Source organism: Trichomycterus rosablanca, chromosome 19, assembly GCF_030014385.1.
Source record: "Trichomycterus rosablanca isolate fTriRos1 chromosome 19, fTriRos1.hap1, whole genome shotgun sequence".
NCBI classification, from domain to species: Eukaryota; Metazoa; Chordata; class Actinopteri; order Siluriformes; family Trichomycteridae; genus Trichomycterus; species Trichomycterus rosablanca.
Window position 1 is genome coordinate 4,972,296 of NC_086006.1, and position 18,815 is coordinate 4,991,110.

General features: G+C 39.5%; 1 long non-coding RNA gene across 1 annotated transcript in view; it reads right to left on the reverse strand.

Annotated features, from left to right (window-relative positions):
- The window catches only part of LOC134333494 (uncharacterized), a 137,172-nt gene that overhangs the window by 81,496 nt on the left and 36,861 nt on the right, over positions 1–18,815 (reverse strand). The gene's annotated exons all lie outside the window — the stretch shown is intronic.

Sequence of the window (18,815 nt, forward strand, 5' to 3'; positions counted from 1 at the left end):
CAGAGCTTTTATACATCATTTTATATTAGTTTTGTGAATGGCTTGTTTTAACACAGGATTTTACACACGCCGCTGATTCCGCGGCACAATAACCGCTTTCATTTCATTGTAAAATCCGCCAAAAGACCAATTAGATATTTAGAGAGAAAAATACGACTTTCAATTTACCAAAACAAACCACTCAGTAAGTTAATAAAAAGACATTATCATCCATCTTGTCTTCTTATTAGATTGTGCATTTCTGCATGCTTCCCCTTTCAAAGCAAAACAGGAGCTTCTGGCTTTATAAAGAGCTGAAAGAGAGCGTTCGGCGTCTGAGAAACACACTGAGAAAGACCGCCTGAGTGATAAAAAGGAGTTATATAGCCTTTTAGAGACGTCTCTTGCCTGAAGCTTTCTTTTTTTATGGAGCAGGAAATGTCTATCCATGTAGACTTCCATGCAGAACACCTGACGGAAATCCAGGATTCATCTATACACAACAACACAGATCTATTCCCATACGCAAGGTTCTACTAAAAGTCGATTGATTCTCCTGAATGTAATTTTTGTGAGGCTGTTGGGGCGACTGGTCACTAGGACTGTCCCAATTTTCCCAACTTGCAAGGAAAAAACTTTTTTTTATTTGAAATAAGACACCAAAGGCAGCTGACGGAACTTAATAATGACTAAAGTCTGACAGCATCAGTATTAGTAGTTCACATTTAAGATTCATGTTGTGTTCACTGCATAAATATCCCAGTAAATTAAACTGGAAAATATCATTAAATATTTGATAATAATTCTGTTTCAGTTCAGGATCAGTGCATTACTTAATAATGCAACTTTAAATCCTGACTTTAGTCCTAATTTAAAGTATAACATCACAGGGCGCCCAGGTGGCACAGTGGGATAATCCGCTAGCACACCAGCGCCGAGATTCTTAGCTCCCGGGTTCGGGTTCCTGGGAGTGAGTGTGTGTCCGGCGAATATACACCCTCCTTGGTCACCACTGAGCTACCGAGTTGGGTTTCCAGGTTTGGGTTCCCGGGTTCGAATCTCGGCTCTTCTACCGGTCAGCTGAGCGCCCTCTAGCAGACAAATTGGCTTCCAGTCTGCTGGGTGGGAAAGACCAAACTAAGGGGTGGGGGCTGGGCTATCAACGCTGTGGTAAGAACCTTGGTTGACCAGGGCGCCTATACAAAAAATGGAGGAGTGCAGAGAACGGGGCGTGGCTCTCTATAAGCGAAACCCGACCTCACGTGCAAATTCACTGAAGTATGGGTAAATGAGAAGGGATTGGTGGAGCACACACACATCAGAGGGACATCCTTCTTGGTCGCCGCCAAGCTACCGGGTTTGGGTTCCCGAGTTCTAATCTCGGCTTTTCTACCGGTTAGCTGGGACCGGCACCCTCCTTGGTCACCATTAAGGTCCCCTGCAGTGGATTGGCTATGGTAAATTGGGAGAAAAAGGGGTAAAAATTTATAAAAAGATAATAATAAAAAACAATGTAAAGTGGTGCATTAGTAAAGCCTACGTTTGAAAGATAATAATGTCAATAATGTCATATGAAACTGTGGCTTGCAGAAGTTGTATTTGGTCTTTAAGAAGAAGGAACAGCGTTTCTGTGCCTCCTATTTATTAACTGACACTGGCTAACATTGAGCTTATCACAGCTTGACCCAGTATACAGTACGGCTTTCTGTTAGAATCCACCGCTGGCTGAAGAAAAGAAGCAGCCGCTACCGCACACACATCGATAGAGGCAGTGCTCGTCTGCAGCTATCTTCAGCCGGCGTGAGGAATTGCAAAGGGGAATTGAAAATGAGTCGAATGGATGAAAAAGAGGAAATGCCAAAAAAAGATCTTATCATGACGAGGTGACTGAGGTTACTGGAAATGAAAATGAACTGAGAATATAAAACAAAATGCAAATGACACGAGCTGAGAGCGCTGAATGTTAGGACTGCAGGCACTGTGGAGTAGCAGGTGGAGTAGCAGGTAGTTTAGTTGCCTAAGGGCTGCATTTACATGATGCGCGGCAAAAACGCTTTCACGCTGGCTGTGCTATCGTTTCATATGAACTGAAGTGGTGCCGCTTACTTCTTCTGTTGTGCTACATTGAGCATCATACACTGTGCAGATTTACAGCTTTGACGCTCAGTTTTTAAGGTTTGCTTTACATTTACATTTTCGGCATTTAGCAGATGCTCTTATCCAGAGCGACTTACAGAAGTGCTTCCATAGTGAACATGACCTTACTCTATTTTAAGTGGACAACAGTTCAAGAACACAAATCTGCTAAAACCTGTTAGAACCGAAGTGTTTTTGGGGTTTTTTTTGCAGGAAATGCATAAGAGTGTCAGTAAGTAAGTACATGTCAGTTTAAGTGGTTAGTAAAGAGGTGATGAAGGTTTTTAATCATCTTTTGAATACATAAATTGTTTGCTGCTGCACACAATGTTCAGCCTAATAGATTTTTGCCCAAGTTTGCCTCCAATAAGACAAATTGTTTATAACTATGATGTAGACAGAAGTGAAACACACATAAGAAACACAGCACTGCTGAAATACAGCACAGAGACGAATAAACTGTGAATGGGGACCAGGTTTATCTTTTAAATATCTCATATTAACTAAACTTGCTTGTTGTGGCTGTTTAATCAAAGCAATTAAGTTTCAATAACAAACTTCTTTTTAATCTTTTTTATCGTCTCTAAATGACGACCAGTGCCAGAGCTTGCATGTTAATAAACTGTCAATACCGGCAATGTTGTGGATTGTTTTTAAGCTCGCTGCTCAGTGAGCAGAAACCGTTTTTTTGCCACATATAATGTGAAATAATTTATTCAATATTTATTTATTACATTTTTTAACATCATGTTTTAAACACTTTGGTTACATTTATGACAGGAACGTTTGTTATTGCTTACACAAGATTCATCAGTTTTTAATATGAAACACAGTCATGGACAATTTTGTATCCCCAATTAACCTCACTTGCACGTCTTTGTACAGAGGAAACCCACACAGACACAGGGAGAACATGCAAACTCCACACAGAAAGGACCGCTCCATCTGGGAATCAAACCCAGGACCTTCTTGCTGTGAGGCAACAGTGATACCCACAGAGCCACCGTGCTGCCCCTGAAATGCATAAATGCCTTAACTGTGGAATAGAAAAAGTTCCACATTTTTAAAAATTTTGTGCTGGATTGTTTCCAGTATCTTTCCCACATTCACTCTACTGTACAGTAGATAGGCAGGCATCAGCTGGGTCCACTGGCACACCAAACATGACTTAAACATCTGGTAGAAGAGCCAGCACGTGATTTAATCCCAGAAAAGTAATATTATATTAATTTACCCAGCACCTTCCATTATTATGCTAATACTCCTCTATAAGCTAATTGCCGAATACTTTCTTTAAGTCACACGAAGGCTAAAAACAACAGAATGAAAAAGCCGACTAATGAGCGCATATTCCTCCTTTATATCAGATAAATAACCAAAACCATCATAAATAAAGGAAATTATTATAGCTGCTAATTACAATGCTAATTATAATGCTAATTAGCTCGGTGTGATATATGCAGTCATAACGGTTTAAACAGAAGGGGGAAGAACAAAGTCAAAATGGACGAACGTGTGATCGCGACACACTTCGGATTCAAAATGCACTTATGGTTAGTGCAATATACAGTACTTACATTTTCAAACCTACAAACCTAATCTCCACTTACTTTACAAAATGATTTGAGTGAGCAGGGTTGATTTTATTGATCAATCAAATTTATTTGTAGACATGGCAAGAAATATTTTTATATTTTTATCCTAAATACAAGATTTAAAACAATCTGATGATGCCCTGCTATCCAAAAATCAAAGGCCAAATACAACTAATGGTGGCGACCAAATGTTTGGGATCACAGGTGAAAATGCTTTCTCATTTATTCTTCTTCATTGTAATTCAAAATTTCCTAGCAGTTGGCAGGTGGCTAAGTGGGTAGCACTGTCGCCTCACAGCAAGAAGGTCATGGGTTCAATCCCCAGCTGGGGCGGTCCAAAGCAAAGCATTTCCAAAAATAAAACAACAAAACCTGCTCCATGAATGTATGGCTGATGAGTTTGGTTTAGAGGACCTCTAGTCACCTGCAGTCTCTAGGTCAGCCTCTAGTCCTGACCTCAAACCAACTACATAATAATGATCTGTTGATGCATGCTCAATAATCCAGGTACACGAATCCACAAAGTTGAATCAGTTCTTCTGGACACAAGTTAGTTGTAGAGATACGTGTGTTGTAGAGGACTGAAGAAGTCATTCGGATTGAGTGACGAAACATATCTCTACAACAAACTTGTGTCCAGATGAACTGATTCAACTTTGTGGATACATAATAATGAGGTAAACTGGAGAGTCCATTCCAAACCTTTCATCCAACATCTATGCTGATTTCAATACACTGGCAAAAAACATTGTATTACATTTAAGAAAAATGCAAACAAAAGCATTTACACCAGTGGTCTCAGACTTTTGCCCCCCACTGTAGTTTTAATCATTTCATATGATTTAGCTGATCAGTTTAGAGACATAAAAACTATTAAGGTTTATTTTCCCTAGAATGTGACTGCTGATAATAAACAGTAAATGCAAAAATGAGAGATGGTAGAGGAGATTAAAATCACCTGTACCACACATCTGCCCTTAAGCCAAATGTCTGATGCAAGCATTGTTTTTTACACACACACACAAACACACACACACACTCACAATCCCAGGGTGCACAGAGAATAAACAAGTGTCACTGTTTCTAGTTTTTTAATACAAATTAATTCATTTATCTATCAGTGTCTCTGACCTACAAGAACAAAACCAAAACCCCAAATGTCGGGTATGAAGAGCACTCAGTGTAACTTTCATTTACCTGAACAGACTAATATACAGACTGAAAACTAAACACACAGCAGTGAAACAAATGAACTCAAATACATGAATGTATCATTAACTGCATGTTTTAGGACTGTGTGGTTGGATAGAAAAAAACCTTGTATGATTATATAGGAGCAAGTGCTGATGTGTTGTGACATGACATGTTTTTCACTACATTTCTTCAGCGTGATCTCACGAACTATAAAAAATGTGCACACCCAAAGAGCACTTACAAAAACTTTCCCTTAAAAAATACATGTTTTGCAAGAAGGTCTGAACTTGTGTTACCTACACATAAAATCTGTATTTTACTTAGAATTTGAATATATATATATATATACTGATCAGCCATAACATTAAAACCACCTCCTTGTTCCTACACTCAGTCCATTTTATCAGCTCCGCTTACCATACAGAAGCACTTTGTAGTTCTACAATTACTGACTGTAGTCCATCTGTTTCTCTACATACTTTTTTCAGCCTGCTTTCACCCTGTTCTTCAATTTTCAGGACCCCCACAGGACCACTACAGAGCAGGTATTATTTAAGTGGTGGATCATTCTCAGCACTGCAGTGACACTGACATGGTGGTGGTGTGTTAGTGTGTGTTGTGCTGGTATGAGTGGATCGGACACAGCAGCGCTGCTGGAGGTTTAAAATACCGTGTCCACTCACTGTCCACTCTATTAGACACTCCTACCTAGTTGGTTCACCTTGTAGATGTAAAGTCAGAGACGATCGCTCATCTATTGCTACTGTTTTGAGTTTATCATCTTCTAGACCTTTATCAGTGGTCACAGGATGCTGCCCACGGGGTGCTGTTGGCTGGTTATCTTCGGTGGTGTGCTATTCTCAGTCCAGCAGTGACAGTGAGGTGTAGTAGACCTGGGAGAGTCCTGACCTGAGAGAGTCCTGACCATTAAAGAACAGGGTGAAAGGGGGCTAACAAAGCATGCAGAGAAACAGATGGACTACAGTTAGTTATTTTTCTGTTCATCTCAGTTCCAGACATGCAGATTTTCCTTTAAACACACTCGACACGCTGGGTACCACCCAGGTTTATTACCACTCATCAACTGCTCTCAAACTCAATGGAAACAAAACAAAAATACTCACTCCACAGCAGCAAGAAAAATCACTCATTCATTCATCTGTGTCTGACTTACAGTTATTTAGTATCCGGGTTAAATTCAACTGTTTTCTTTTATCGGAATGGTAGATCAGAGAAAGAGAGAGAAAGAGAGAGATGATCAAACTTCGATCTCGCTGCCCAGATGTAACATGATCTTTGATTCTTTTTATCTATTAATGATTTCAAAGGGCTCCAACCAGTATTGCTTTTATTCAGTAAAATAAAACCCAGCTGCTGTCTTTGTAGTGTGGATGTGTGTGGGTGGTTTTATGGGCTTCTGCTGCTGGGAAGAAGTACAGGGGTTAAATCAAGTTGAAATAAAAGCCAATTAAGTCCTTTTTTTGTCTGACTCTGTATTTTTGGCAAATATAACAAATATAGAAAGAATTTTCAGGAATTCTCAAATTAATAGTGTTCACTGGGGCTGGGTAATATAATTGTATTATTATTATTATTATTGTTTTATTATAATATATATTTACAAATTGAATGTAAAATATAATGTATGTATATATGTATCCTATTTGTCATATATATATATATATATATATATATAAAAAGGTAAAGCATTTCTACTGTGATAGACTTTCACCGCACACTTTATAAGGTACAAGGGCAGCACGGTGGTTTATTGGGTAGAACTGTCACCTCACAGTCAGATGATCCTTGATAAATGCATGGGTTTCCACCGGGTGCTCCAGTTACCTACCACAGTACAAATACATCTAAGTTTGGTGAATTGGAAATTTAAAACTGGCTTTTGACATTGAACTTGTAACCTGTCCAGTCATGAATGAAGCTGAAGTGTAAAACATCATTTTAAATCTGTAATAAAATAAATACATAAAAACATGAGGTACAATTATCATTCAGTGATTATTTCAGAAGCTACACCTAGCCCACAGATGAGCACTGTGGGAATACAATTACTGACTGTATCCCATCTGTTGCTCTGTACACTTTGTCAACAGTACCCCATTATTTAATCAAACTGGCCAGATGTAGACTGGTGAACCATGCTCAGCACTGCAATGACACTAACCTGGTAATAACATAGTATATGTGAAGCAGGTGCAGGATTGTTGTTGGGATTTCTTTTACTTCTTTAACTTGAGGAAAATTAGCACATATTGTACATAAAAAAGAAGACAGCTCTAGTCTTTACTGGCACACATACAACAGGGTATAAGTTCCTAACGAAGAGGCCAGTCGCTTCAAACTGTATTTCAGAATCTTCACAACAATGCCACTTATAAGAAACGCTTATACGAAACCAACACACACCACGTCATTAGAATGCCTTTATTTGTCATATATACATATACAGACGTACAGTACAACTAAATTATTTCTTCCAATAATCCAGCCTGTTTTGGAAGCAGGGTCAGCCATTGTACATCGCCCCTGGAGCAGAGAGGGTTAAGGGCCTTGCTCAAGGGTCCAACAGTGGCTGCATTTCAGTTGATAGCCCGAAGCTCTACCCACTAGGCAACCACTGACCCCTTACCATGTAGTGTCATTACAGTGGTGAGACTGGCCCATCACCCAAACATCATCTGGTCAGTCCTGCACTATGTGGGTCCTTTTGGATTGATAAATGGGGTACAGGTGGGTGACAAAGTGAAAAGAGCAACAGATGAACAACAGTCAGTAATTATATACCCACATTTTACATCTGTATGGTAGGTGTAGCTTATAAAATGATCAATAGGCTTTCCATTTTCATGCCCCTGTTTATAAAAGGCAATGTCCAACACAAACCTTTGCCCATAAAGTGTATTTTCCCCATTGTAGTGTAGTTAAATATATTCCTTCTCTTCTTATTATAAAAGCAAACTAAGTGAGCTGAACATTGTAGTAAAAAGACAGTGAGGAATCGGGTGCAGGGACTTGTTGATTATGTATGTGGGGTAGCTCTCCGTTTTTTTATTGTAATATTTACACCCTCGGCGTGATTTATAGAAATCAGCAGTGCCCAGCGAGCAGTAAAACTCTAATTGTTTCTTCCATTTTTTAAAGTGTACTGTCCATTAAGGATTCATTGGGTAATAAGGAGCATTTTAATCAAGGAGTTGACATCCAGGTGGTCCTGACTGGTCTAGTCCATGATTTCACTCGGAGATATCATTTCATTTAAAATAATAATGCGGCGCAGCCTGTTTCCTCTGAAACGTCTCTGGTACGTGTCTTTATTTATGTACAGCACTTCACATGAAAGACTTGGGGGGAAGAAATGCAGGCCCTGACTTCCTAAACATATGGTTCTGTGATGAAGGTCACCCTTTAATCTGTAAAATCTTTACAGAGGTCGTATTTTAATAAAGAGTGCAAATATTGTGTAAAAACAGAGGTGGTTTGGAACAGCTGGTCTAATTATCATGAAGAAATAAATGTATGACTCACAGTTCTGTCGGCCTCTACGCTGCTGTACCAACGAGAAGCTTTAATCTGTTCAGCACGTCAGCTAAAGAAATCCCATCATTCAATAAAACAAAGCATTTTACTCTCTGTGGGTCAGGCCAAAATACCACAAATCTAATGTATACAATAATATTAATAATAATAATATTATTATTATTATTATTATTATTATTATTTTCATTTAATGTGTATGTTTCACCATCACTTTATCCTGGTAATGGTCATAGTGGGTCCAGTTTTCCCCAGAATCACTGGGCACAATACAGTAACACAACCCGAACAGCACGCCAATCCATCATGATGCCTCAATCTATTTCCTCCCTCAGACACAGCCAGTCATGACTGCATGTAGTTATATAATGAAACTTTGTTTGGTAGCTCTCAGTGAGATCAGCAGCAATAATAAAATAAAAAAAATAAAATAGGGCGTTGCCACCGGTGGGCTAAGTCCCATCTAGTGAGCATAATTGGCAGTGCCTGCAGAAAGGGATGACCGGAATATGTGGGTGGGGTATTTAAACGCTGTGTAAGGACCCTGATTGGCGGATAGAGACGCAGAGTGCATGGGTGGAAAAGGGTTCCGTTAAGGACTGCGCGCGGGTCGGAGGAGGCGTGAGCAGCAATATATCCTCAACTGCAAAAAACGGGGATCCCCCAGCAGCGGAAGACAAATTGACTACACTAAAATTGGGAGGAAATGGGAGAAAAGCGCATAAAAATATATATAACAAAAAAAAAAATTTACAAATACAAAAAAACTAAATGAAAAATATAAAAAAATATATAAAACAGACGTCAGACTGGCAGATAGCACTGAGATTCAAACCCTGGATCGCAGTGGTAGTGAGCTAGTGTAATTTACCGCTGCGCCACCCACCGCACATCACAATGACAATCAATAATAAAAATCACAAGAGTACACAAATGTAAGCATATAACACAAACCAAAAAACAGAACCCATGGACGTGCTATTTAAATGAGAAATTACATTACTTTATAACCTAGATCAAAAATTTAAAGGCTATTTCTAAATTTGTAAAACACACCAGTGCTCGTACAGCCTCAGTCAAACCGAAGTGAGTTTTTTCTCGGAAAGCACAGACTAGATCTAAAACCCGGCGCTGATCTCATCTCTACACCAGTAGCAGCGTTATAAAGCACTTTAAAAGAGAGCTCACGAGCAGTGTTCTCCCCCGACCCCTCTACTGTAGGATTAAACCCGTCCAGCCCGCATGACCCGGCCCGACCGGCTGCCAGCGCTACTGTAAATCCTGCGTCTAGCTCCTGCCCCGGCTCAGGTAATTAATAAAAGCTCTATTACATGCCTGGTGCCCGTTGTTTGCTATTTCAACACCCCATTTGTGCCACGATTACAGTCATTATCAGTCCCCGCCATTAATTCACCCACCGATGCCAGAACTGCATACTAATAAATTGGGCTCTAAAAAAATTTTTTTTCTCACCTTTCAAGGAGTTAGGAGTGTTGGAACTGAGCCAAAAAGTGCTATTCGTGATTAGGAGGTTCCTCCTGCCTCTGAAAGGGTGCTTTGAAGAGGCTGCTGCATCTTTAGAGATAGTTCACATTTCCCCTTTTGATTATTCTCCTCCTCTCCAAAGTGAATCTTTATTAGGCTTAAATCCTAAATAAAATGAAATTAACAGAGTGCAAAATATTGCTTTCTTTTTTTTCCCGTCATATTCCCTGGTGCCTCCATGCAAATTATAATGCTTATTTATGTAAATGAGGTGTCGTCTTTAATTAGTTTTGCTCGGAGGCATTAAAATACATGTATTCTCTCCCCAAAATTTATTTGTTTTGTTGCTCTCTTCAGTCAAGTTCAAAATGACTGATTATGCCAACTAAAAGCTTTATTAATTTCATACTTTAGGTGTTTTTTTCTTCCTGCCTCTCTTTCGAAGCGTTATCTTCCCCTCCCACAGTGTAAATGCACTGCTGAGTGTTAAGTGTGGAGCTGGGTAATGGAGATTTCTCCTCAGGCTCTGCCTGCCTGCTGTGAAGCCAGATCAGCTTCAGTACTTTAACCGTCTTTACTGAAATTAAACCTGCTTCCCGAGGTCAGTGTGTTTCACACGTACACACCCCGACACACCGAACGTCTCCCAGGACTCATCTGAACATGAATGGTAAGTATAAACAGAGCAGTGTAAACCAACCAAACACCTGACCAAAGCTTAAAAAAATCCAAATAATTCATAAAGACTCTTAATGGTACCAGCATTAGGGCACATTCACATGAGAAGTGTTTTGTGCTTCAATCACCACGAGACTTGGCACAAACTGCCGCTTTGCTCAGAGCTCTGCCTGAGCGGTGCGGTAAACGTCATGGAAGTGTGAATATGAGACGAATCTGCATTTGTGTGAAATAACCGTCAAATCCAGTCTAAAACTCCACATGTATCTGTGTTTAGCTGGATTTTTCTCACTGTTTCACTTTTAAACTTGTGTTACAGCTCGAGGTTCTGAGAGATTGTGAGAATCACCTTTTCCCAGAGAGTCTAAAACACTTTCATTAAAAAAGCTTAACGTGGTTTAATGTACTAAAAGAAAGAACAGGAGCTTAATTATTTCTGCTCATAAGTTCTCCCCACTAATGAAATTCCTCTCTCGTTGTTTTAGTACAATAAGTCTCGTTAAGTTTTGTCTCATTGGAGGAGCTTTGAACAGGTCAGCTGCAAACTGGTCAGTGCAGTAGCTGGCAGTATGTTGTCATTTTTCAAGGGTGAAGCCTCACAGAGAACCATACCGCACACAGACAGCACGAAAAAAGACCAACACTGGTGCAAACACCTCGACTGGACAGCAGAGATTCTGCAATTTTACGGAGGTAATTAAACTCCTTGACCTGCTCTTCTCAGGCCCAACCAGGTCGATAGCACCGCCTGGTACCTAGTGCAATTTAAGATTGAAATGAAATTTGTTCTACAGTAGACTAAAAATTATTTTTAAGTGTTCATGATTAAATGTACTGTAGTAAATATAGCGCATTACACACTGTAAATCACAATGAATAAGAAAACATTACATTTAATTTCATTAAAAAAATAATTAAAAATAAATTAAAATCCAAATTGGAAAAAAAAATTCTATGTAAACACATACAGTAGTTTGTAAACGCTTGGACACTCTTAGCCAAATTCCATTTTTGTGGCCATAAGTATGTGGACACCTGACTATGGGTGTGTTCGAAAACCTAGGGAGCTGCCTTGCTGTCTTACTGTCTACATAGGCAGCTGACTTAGTAGAGAGGATTCTAATAAGTTAGTGACTTAAAAGGCAGGTTATTCGAACGCACTACTTAGATAGTGATTCCATCGGGTTTAGCATTTCGCGTTTAGCATTTAGCATCTCGCCATTAAAACCAATAAACTGAGGTAGCATAGCACGCTAACGTCAATAACATCTCCCTTCATGTACCGATAACGGTTAAATTTCCTGACAAGCCCGAACTTGCAAATAAAAACACTCTGTACAAGTTTATACAAGTTAAAAATCAGTAATATTTTATTTACGTTTGAAAATAACTCCATTCGTTTCTCCGCCCCGTCAGCCATGAATGCTGGGATTGTCTCGATCACTAAGGCAGCGTTCGATGCTCACTCGTTCTTGAGCCAAAATAACATTGAAATAATAAGATGCCTCAGAAGTGTGGATTTTAAGGCATCTAGGATTTAGAACAGCCTCCTTCTCGGGAGCGCGCACAGGATGACGTAAAATGCTGCCTATGTAGAGAGCTCACTAGCTTTTCGAACACACCCTATGTGTATGTTGGACGATTTAAAAATCATGGGCGTTAAAATAATGTTGCCCACTTTTGGGCTAAAAATGCCTCAACTCTTCTGAGAAGGCAAACCATATGATTTAAGAGTGTGTGTCTGAGAATTTGTGCCCATTTAGTCAAAAGAGCATTTGTGAGGTCAGGCACTAATGTTCCCAAAAGTGTTCAGCATGACTTTGTCCAGTGCACAAACGCTCGCTTTAAAATTGTAAACTGTTAAAGCCACAAGGGGAGTGGACACTGCATATTAGGAATTGGAATTGGAATGAGATGTCCAACCAGCTCAGTGTCAGGTGTCCACATACTTTTGACCATCTAGTGTACATTAAAAAAGAGACATTATTTCTTGCCATGCCTCTTTCCTTCCTCTTAATGTACACATATAGAATCAGCGGAAGAAGAAACTGCATCATACACCGCCGCCACCTTCCAACTTAACAAAAGCTGAGTGTGTGCAGTGTCATCAATCAAATGCTAATACCAATGTAAATTCCGACAGCCTGTCAGCTTTCACTGCTTGCGTCGAAACTGAAGCGAGATGCCCTCTTAAATGACTTTCAGCCGCCTTGTTGCCTTATTTTAATATTTGTTTAAAAGGATTTGTGTCGTTACAGTAAATCTCCCACTCGACACCATTTTTATGCATTTACTGATGATTTACAGCCGAACGGTGAGTGGCTATCCGGAGCGGCGGCGCTCAGAGTCACGGCCAAATGTGCCAGAAGCGACGCAGTCACCCAGAAATACACGGTGTTATATGCTGTACTCAGCCACAAGACAACGAGTGGTGGAAAAAACCTTATTATTGTTTACCATCGCATCAATATTCAGTGTCCTCAATAGGCTGAAAGGGCTGAAATGGCATATTCAACAAAGTTAAGTCGTCTTCGTAATAAACACACACACACACACACACACACACACACACACATACGCACACACACATACGCACACACACACACATACGCACACACACAGAGCACTGTACCCCCTGCAACATGATTTATGGAAAGGAAGCTAAAGCCATTATAGCATTTTTATTATTATTGTTCTTTCAAGGCTAATGCAACAATAGATTTTTGCATGATTGATGCTTCACACTAAACATTACAGGATTCCATTAACTTAGCGCAGAGCTGCTAAATGGCACCAGTTTGATTATTGTAGCATTTCTTTCTTGCTTTTTTTGATTAAAGAAAAAAAGCATATCAATATCAATTTCTGATATGAATTCACATGGCTGATCTCTTACTTCAAAGAGAGTGTAAATTCAACCGGCTGTCCGTGCAACTGCTGGTAATTGAGCTGATCACGTAAATCAGTCATTTGAAGCCACTTCTAAAAGAAAAGAGTGGAAATGAATACTAAAAAACATTGTTCCTGGAGCACTTCCACTAAATCAGGCAACTTTGATACTCTGGTATCTGGTATCGGGGGAGTAAAAAGTACTTTGAAACTCCTCCGGTTCACCAGCCCTCAGCTTCTCTTTTTCTCCAGAATTAAAACACTTTTTTTGTGGGAGCGAGTATGGCAGCAATATGCTCAAACTTCAATCAGCGTGGAGGAAATTCCACTTGTAATAAGAAAGAACCGCTTTTAATCGACGCTCCGCATCTGTGCACCGCAGCCGTGCGCCCGGACCGTTGCGGCCCAGCGTATGACATCCATTCCTCTCCGTGAACAAATCTGTGAGCAAAATGCTCCTGGCGCAGCGCTGCCTGTTTAATTGAGACCTTATGTGTGGCCCTCATGGGAATGGCAGCGGTTACGACCCGGATGAAAGAAGTTTTCTTACCCCTCTTTCCTTTTCTGCAGTGTGTCTCATTGTCTTTACAGGGAGCGAGTCCAGAGCAGCAATCCGATAGTCATAGTCATAAACCACAAGCTTTCTTTTTAGGAAAATGAATCGTGTAAAAGTTGAAATGAGCATCAAAACTGTTTAAGTAGCACAGTTTATCAGATGGTTAGCATCTGAGGGTTCTGAGGGTTTGTGTAAATATGATCCTGTCTGCTAGACGCAACAAACAAAGTTTAGCAAACCGTTACACTGCCTCAGCACATTTCAACTCCACTGTAATTTGTAATGTTCAGTTAAGGCTAATGCTAGCCAGGAAGCCAGCCAAAGCTAAACTAAAGGCTTTACTATGCTTGCCTGAAAGGTGGCTACAAACATCCCAAATAATGAAGCTTATTTTAATAGTTCTTTAGAACAGAATGAAGATCTTTAGGGTTTTTTTAAGTAGTAAACACAGGAACACAGAGATGATGTGAGAAAGCAACTAATGTGACACATTCTGAACATTTAATATACTTTTTAATGTTTTATGTGACTTATTGTACCAACTGATGCCAGAAGCAATAAACATCTTTTAAATGAATCCTACTATGAGTTGATCATGAAGTCTGATGCAAATGTTTAGACAGTTCTGGTCAAATCTTCTTTATTTAATTATTATTTAAAGAAAAAAATTAATTTCTTTTGATTTAAATTCAACTTTCCATATTTAAATTTTTCCCTGCAAATTTAAGAGCACTGCTTCTGTTTATTCTATCAGTTTAACATATTGGGAAGAATATATTAAATACACCAGAACTTTTGGAAATAGAACATATAAGTTTTATTTAATTTTATTTTTTTATTTAAATTTATTTTTATTTAATATATTTTTCATGTTTTACCACTAGTTTCTACTGCACAATGCAGTAACACACCCCGGGCAGTACACAAATCCATTGTAGACTGCCCTCCACAGACATAGCCAATCATGCTTGATGCCTGACTGAGGCAAATGGCCCTGCTGGAGATTTGCACCCTAAATCCCAGCAGTAGTGGCCTACTGTAATTTACAAATTTACCAATTAAATTTTATATTTAACATATTTCCAATCTATGTGAAATTCAGCAAGTAAACTGTGACTGTAAACCTTGCATGAAGAAAACCTCCCTTCTGTCTGCCATGCATCCTAAATTATTTTACATAGAAATAGTAACGGTGGCTAAGTGGGTAGCACTGTCGCTTCACAGCAGGAAGGGCCTGGGTTCGATCACCAGGTGGGGTGGTCCAGGTCCTTACTGTGTGGAGTTTGCATGTTCTCCCCATGTCCGCGTGGGTTTCCTCTGGGTGCTCCGGTTTCCTCCCACAGTCCAAAGACGTGCAAGTGAGGTAAATTGAAGACACTAAAATGTCCAAGACTGTGTTCGATATAACCTTGTGAACTGAATCTTGTGTAATGAGTAACTATTGTTTCTGTCATGAATGTAACCAAAGTGTAAAACATGACATTAAAACTCTAATAAACAAACATAGAAATAATTTCATAACAGTTCTGCATTCAATTAGGGATTTTATTTTGTGAAGGTTTACAGCACAGGTTCTATCTGGTGTACTGCAGTATGAATGACAGGAAAATATCTACCTGTACACACGTCTGTATCATCAGATGATTTGTATTTTCATATTGCTCAGCACTAGCTGAGCAAAAACTGGATAAGAGCACCTGAGAACAGCTTCGGTAAGACATTCTCTCAACTGACTCATCTTAACATGAACTTTATTTTGAATGTAACTAGTGTAGGTAGCGATTAGGTTGAAAAATCAGTGAAGTGTTTCATCAGCCACAGTATGAATGTATATGTACAATAAAAATCTGCCATACTTATACCAATTAGAAAAGCAGTCTTATTTCTTTAGGGTAAAAAACATAAATAAAACCTTTGTAATGTCATATAACGTATCATTAGTGTGTGTGTGTGTGTGTGTGTGTGTGTGTATGTGTGTGTGTGTGTGTGTAGAAGAAAGTGTGAGTAATACTGTGAGACGATTTCTGTATCAGCAAGAAAGGATGTGCGTATGTGACTAAATGAGTGTCTGCATGCGTGCAAACTTGTGTATTATCTCCCTCTCATGTCCTGGCGATAGACTGGTACTGACGGGCATGGTGCCAACTGATCCTTCGCCCAAAGTGTTGATTTGTGGGAGTCTTCGTGCACCAAGCTGTTATTAACTGAAAGCGTAAACTGGAAGCTATGCCTCACAATACCAAGATTCTGCAGTAAAAATCGTGGTTCAGGGCCTGATCCTGCACAGCAATATAAGAAATTAATAGGGCTGTTGAGCAAGATGGCACTTTTCCATTTGACTTGTGGAAAAACAAATCTAACTAAAACACCTGGTACACACCTAGGGCTTCAGATTCTTAACTAAGTGTCAGCCAGCGAGCCTCGGGCATCTTCCAGAGACACTGAGCTTACTGACAAAAAAGTTTCATTCTGTAAATGTTTAGTAAATGTATTTTCCTAACAGGATTTACGCCTGTAGCAAGATTTTAATCCAATTTTACATATTTTGCAGTACGAGAAAGTGAGGTCGTTACCGTTTTGTGTCAACACACGTCTTAAAAAGCCTTTTGCTCAGAAACTGCCGGTTTTCCTGGCATAATGTATAAATACACTCTTGCAGCATTTAATCGTGTGTTCTGTTTTTTTGATTTGTATTTAACTAGAAAAACTAGTTTGAGCTCTTTTATTCAGAGAAGTAGAAGTTCTAGGACGCTATTTCAGAACTACATTTATTAAACCCATTCCATTTTGATCCGTTTCTTTTTATTCATTAAAGAATTTCGCTAGCACGCTAGCACACCAGAGCTGGGATTTCGAATACATCGTACAGAATCTTAGCTCTGCCATCCAGCTGTTGTTCACAGATTGGCTGTTGTTCACAGAGTTGGTAAAGCCGGACCAGGGTTCCTCATAACTGGTGCAATTACAACCTCAAGCTGGCTGATTGATGGCGCCTGCGCAGAGTTGAGGAATAATGCTGATCAGGGTGTGGCTCTCTGTGCACAAGGCTGGTCGGCATAAGAACTCGCCTCGTGCAGGTGAAAAGAGGCAGTCGGTACTGCTCACATGTCGGACGGGGCGTGTGTCAGTTCCGAGGCTCCCCAGTCAGTGGTGGAGGGGTGTATAAACTAGAATTATTTTATATATAATATGTTCTAGTATCTGAAATAACTTGTTAACAATGTATTTTGGTACTTGAACCAAAGACAATAAAGAATTTACACACCGAGTTTCCTTATTTAAATACATACGATTCTATTTTCTGGCTTTACATAATTGCCCGGGGTTCTGCAAAGATATCATTTGTGAACAAACATCATTATAAGGACTTTACATATAGCTTTGTAGAAGGCATATGTAGTGAAACCGAACTATATGGGATTCAGTGTAGCTGAGTGTTTAAAGGGCTTAATCACTGGCTAACATTACACTAAACACTTCTAAAAAGACATCATGTCCCAAATAATTTTAGAAACATACCTGCTTATACTGTATTTCTCTGCAAATTATTTTAGTTTTACGCAGATCAGGATGAATGTACGCTTTCGTTTTTGGTTTTATTTGGTTTTGGTGGGAACTTTTTTGTTTTTAATGTTTTTCCGTCTGTGTCTGATATTGAGACATATTACAGATTCACAACATATTGTGTTTTGTTACTAGAATAGAGCAAAATGCAGTGTGTTAAACAGTAAGTTTCAAGTGAATTGAAACAACTGTTTCTCTCCTGGCTAAACGGTTACCTTAAAAACATGAGTGGCCCATACTAATATGACATAGGTCTATTATAATTAGACAGAAATGCAATGGTGCCACCCTTGAGTTTGGCTTGCACTTAGTATTGGGGCCAACTCCAGCACTACTGATCAGAAAAGGTTAGGAGGTTATCTGATGCATCAGCTGTACGTTAAGAATCTGTTGAGTGGATCGCCAGTAAAAAGGCTGTACTATAATAGGAGTAGATCCCTACAGATTTGTTTACAGGACTATGTGGTCACAAATTAATTTCTGGCACATTTTAAAATGCCTGTCAACATCAAGCACTGAAAAAAAGTCACAGCCAAAGGCAGAGTGCTTATTTCATGTTGGGCAACGCTGTTGGGTGTGAAATGTTATCACCAACGCCTCATGTTTCAGAGGGCTGGAGGGCCCATCTCCCCTTGCCCACCAAACGGACACACAAGAAACGCTTTCTTTCCCAGAATTTCACAAATGTCCACTTGAATCCTCGTCACTTGTTTGTGAGCGCTGTGGCCAATCAATCTGGAGGAGAAAATTAAATAAATGAACTCAGTTCAGGTCACACACAGAATGGCCCATGAAATTCACTGGGGGTGGTGGAGGATAAGTATTTTTTTTCTCCCTTGGAGTAAACAAGATGTCTTTTGGAACACAGAGCACGTCGAACTGGCTGGTAGCCAATGCGAAAAATGTAGTTATTTTATGAGTGTTTTCTGAGTCAAACATACAAATATTCCCCAGTTGCACCACAAAGTTAAAACAGAAACCAGATTTTCCTCCAGTCTCCCCCAGTTTTAGCCTATTTTATATCTTCTGTCTATTTTGATATGAGCAAATCTACACTTGGCACTTGGCACAACACTGGTGAGCTAAAGGTACGGCAATAATGTGAGGTGACAGCTTTTAATTACTGGTGCAGTCAATCAAGGACTGGCTCAAAACAATTCAAAATGAGCGGTTTCACAACTGCCTTC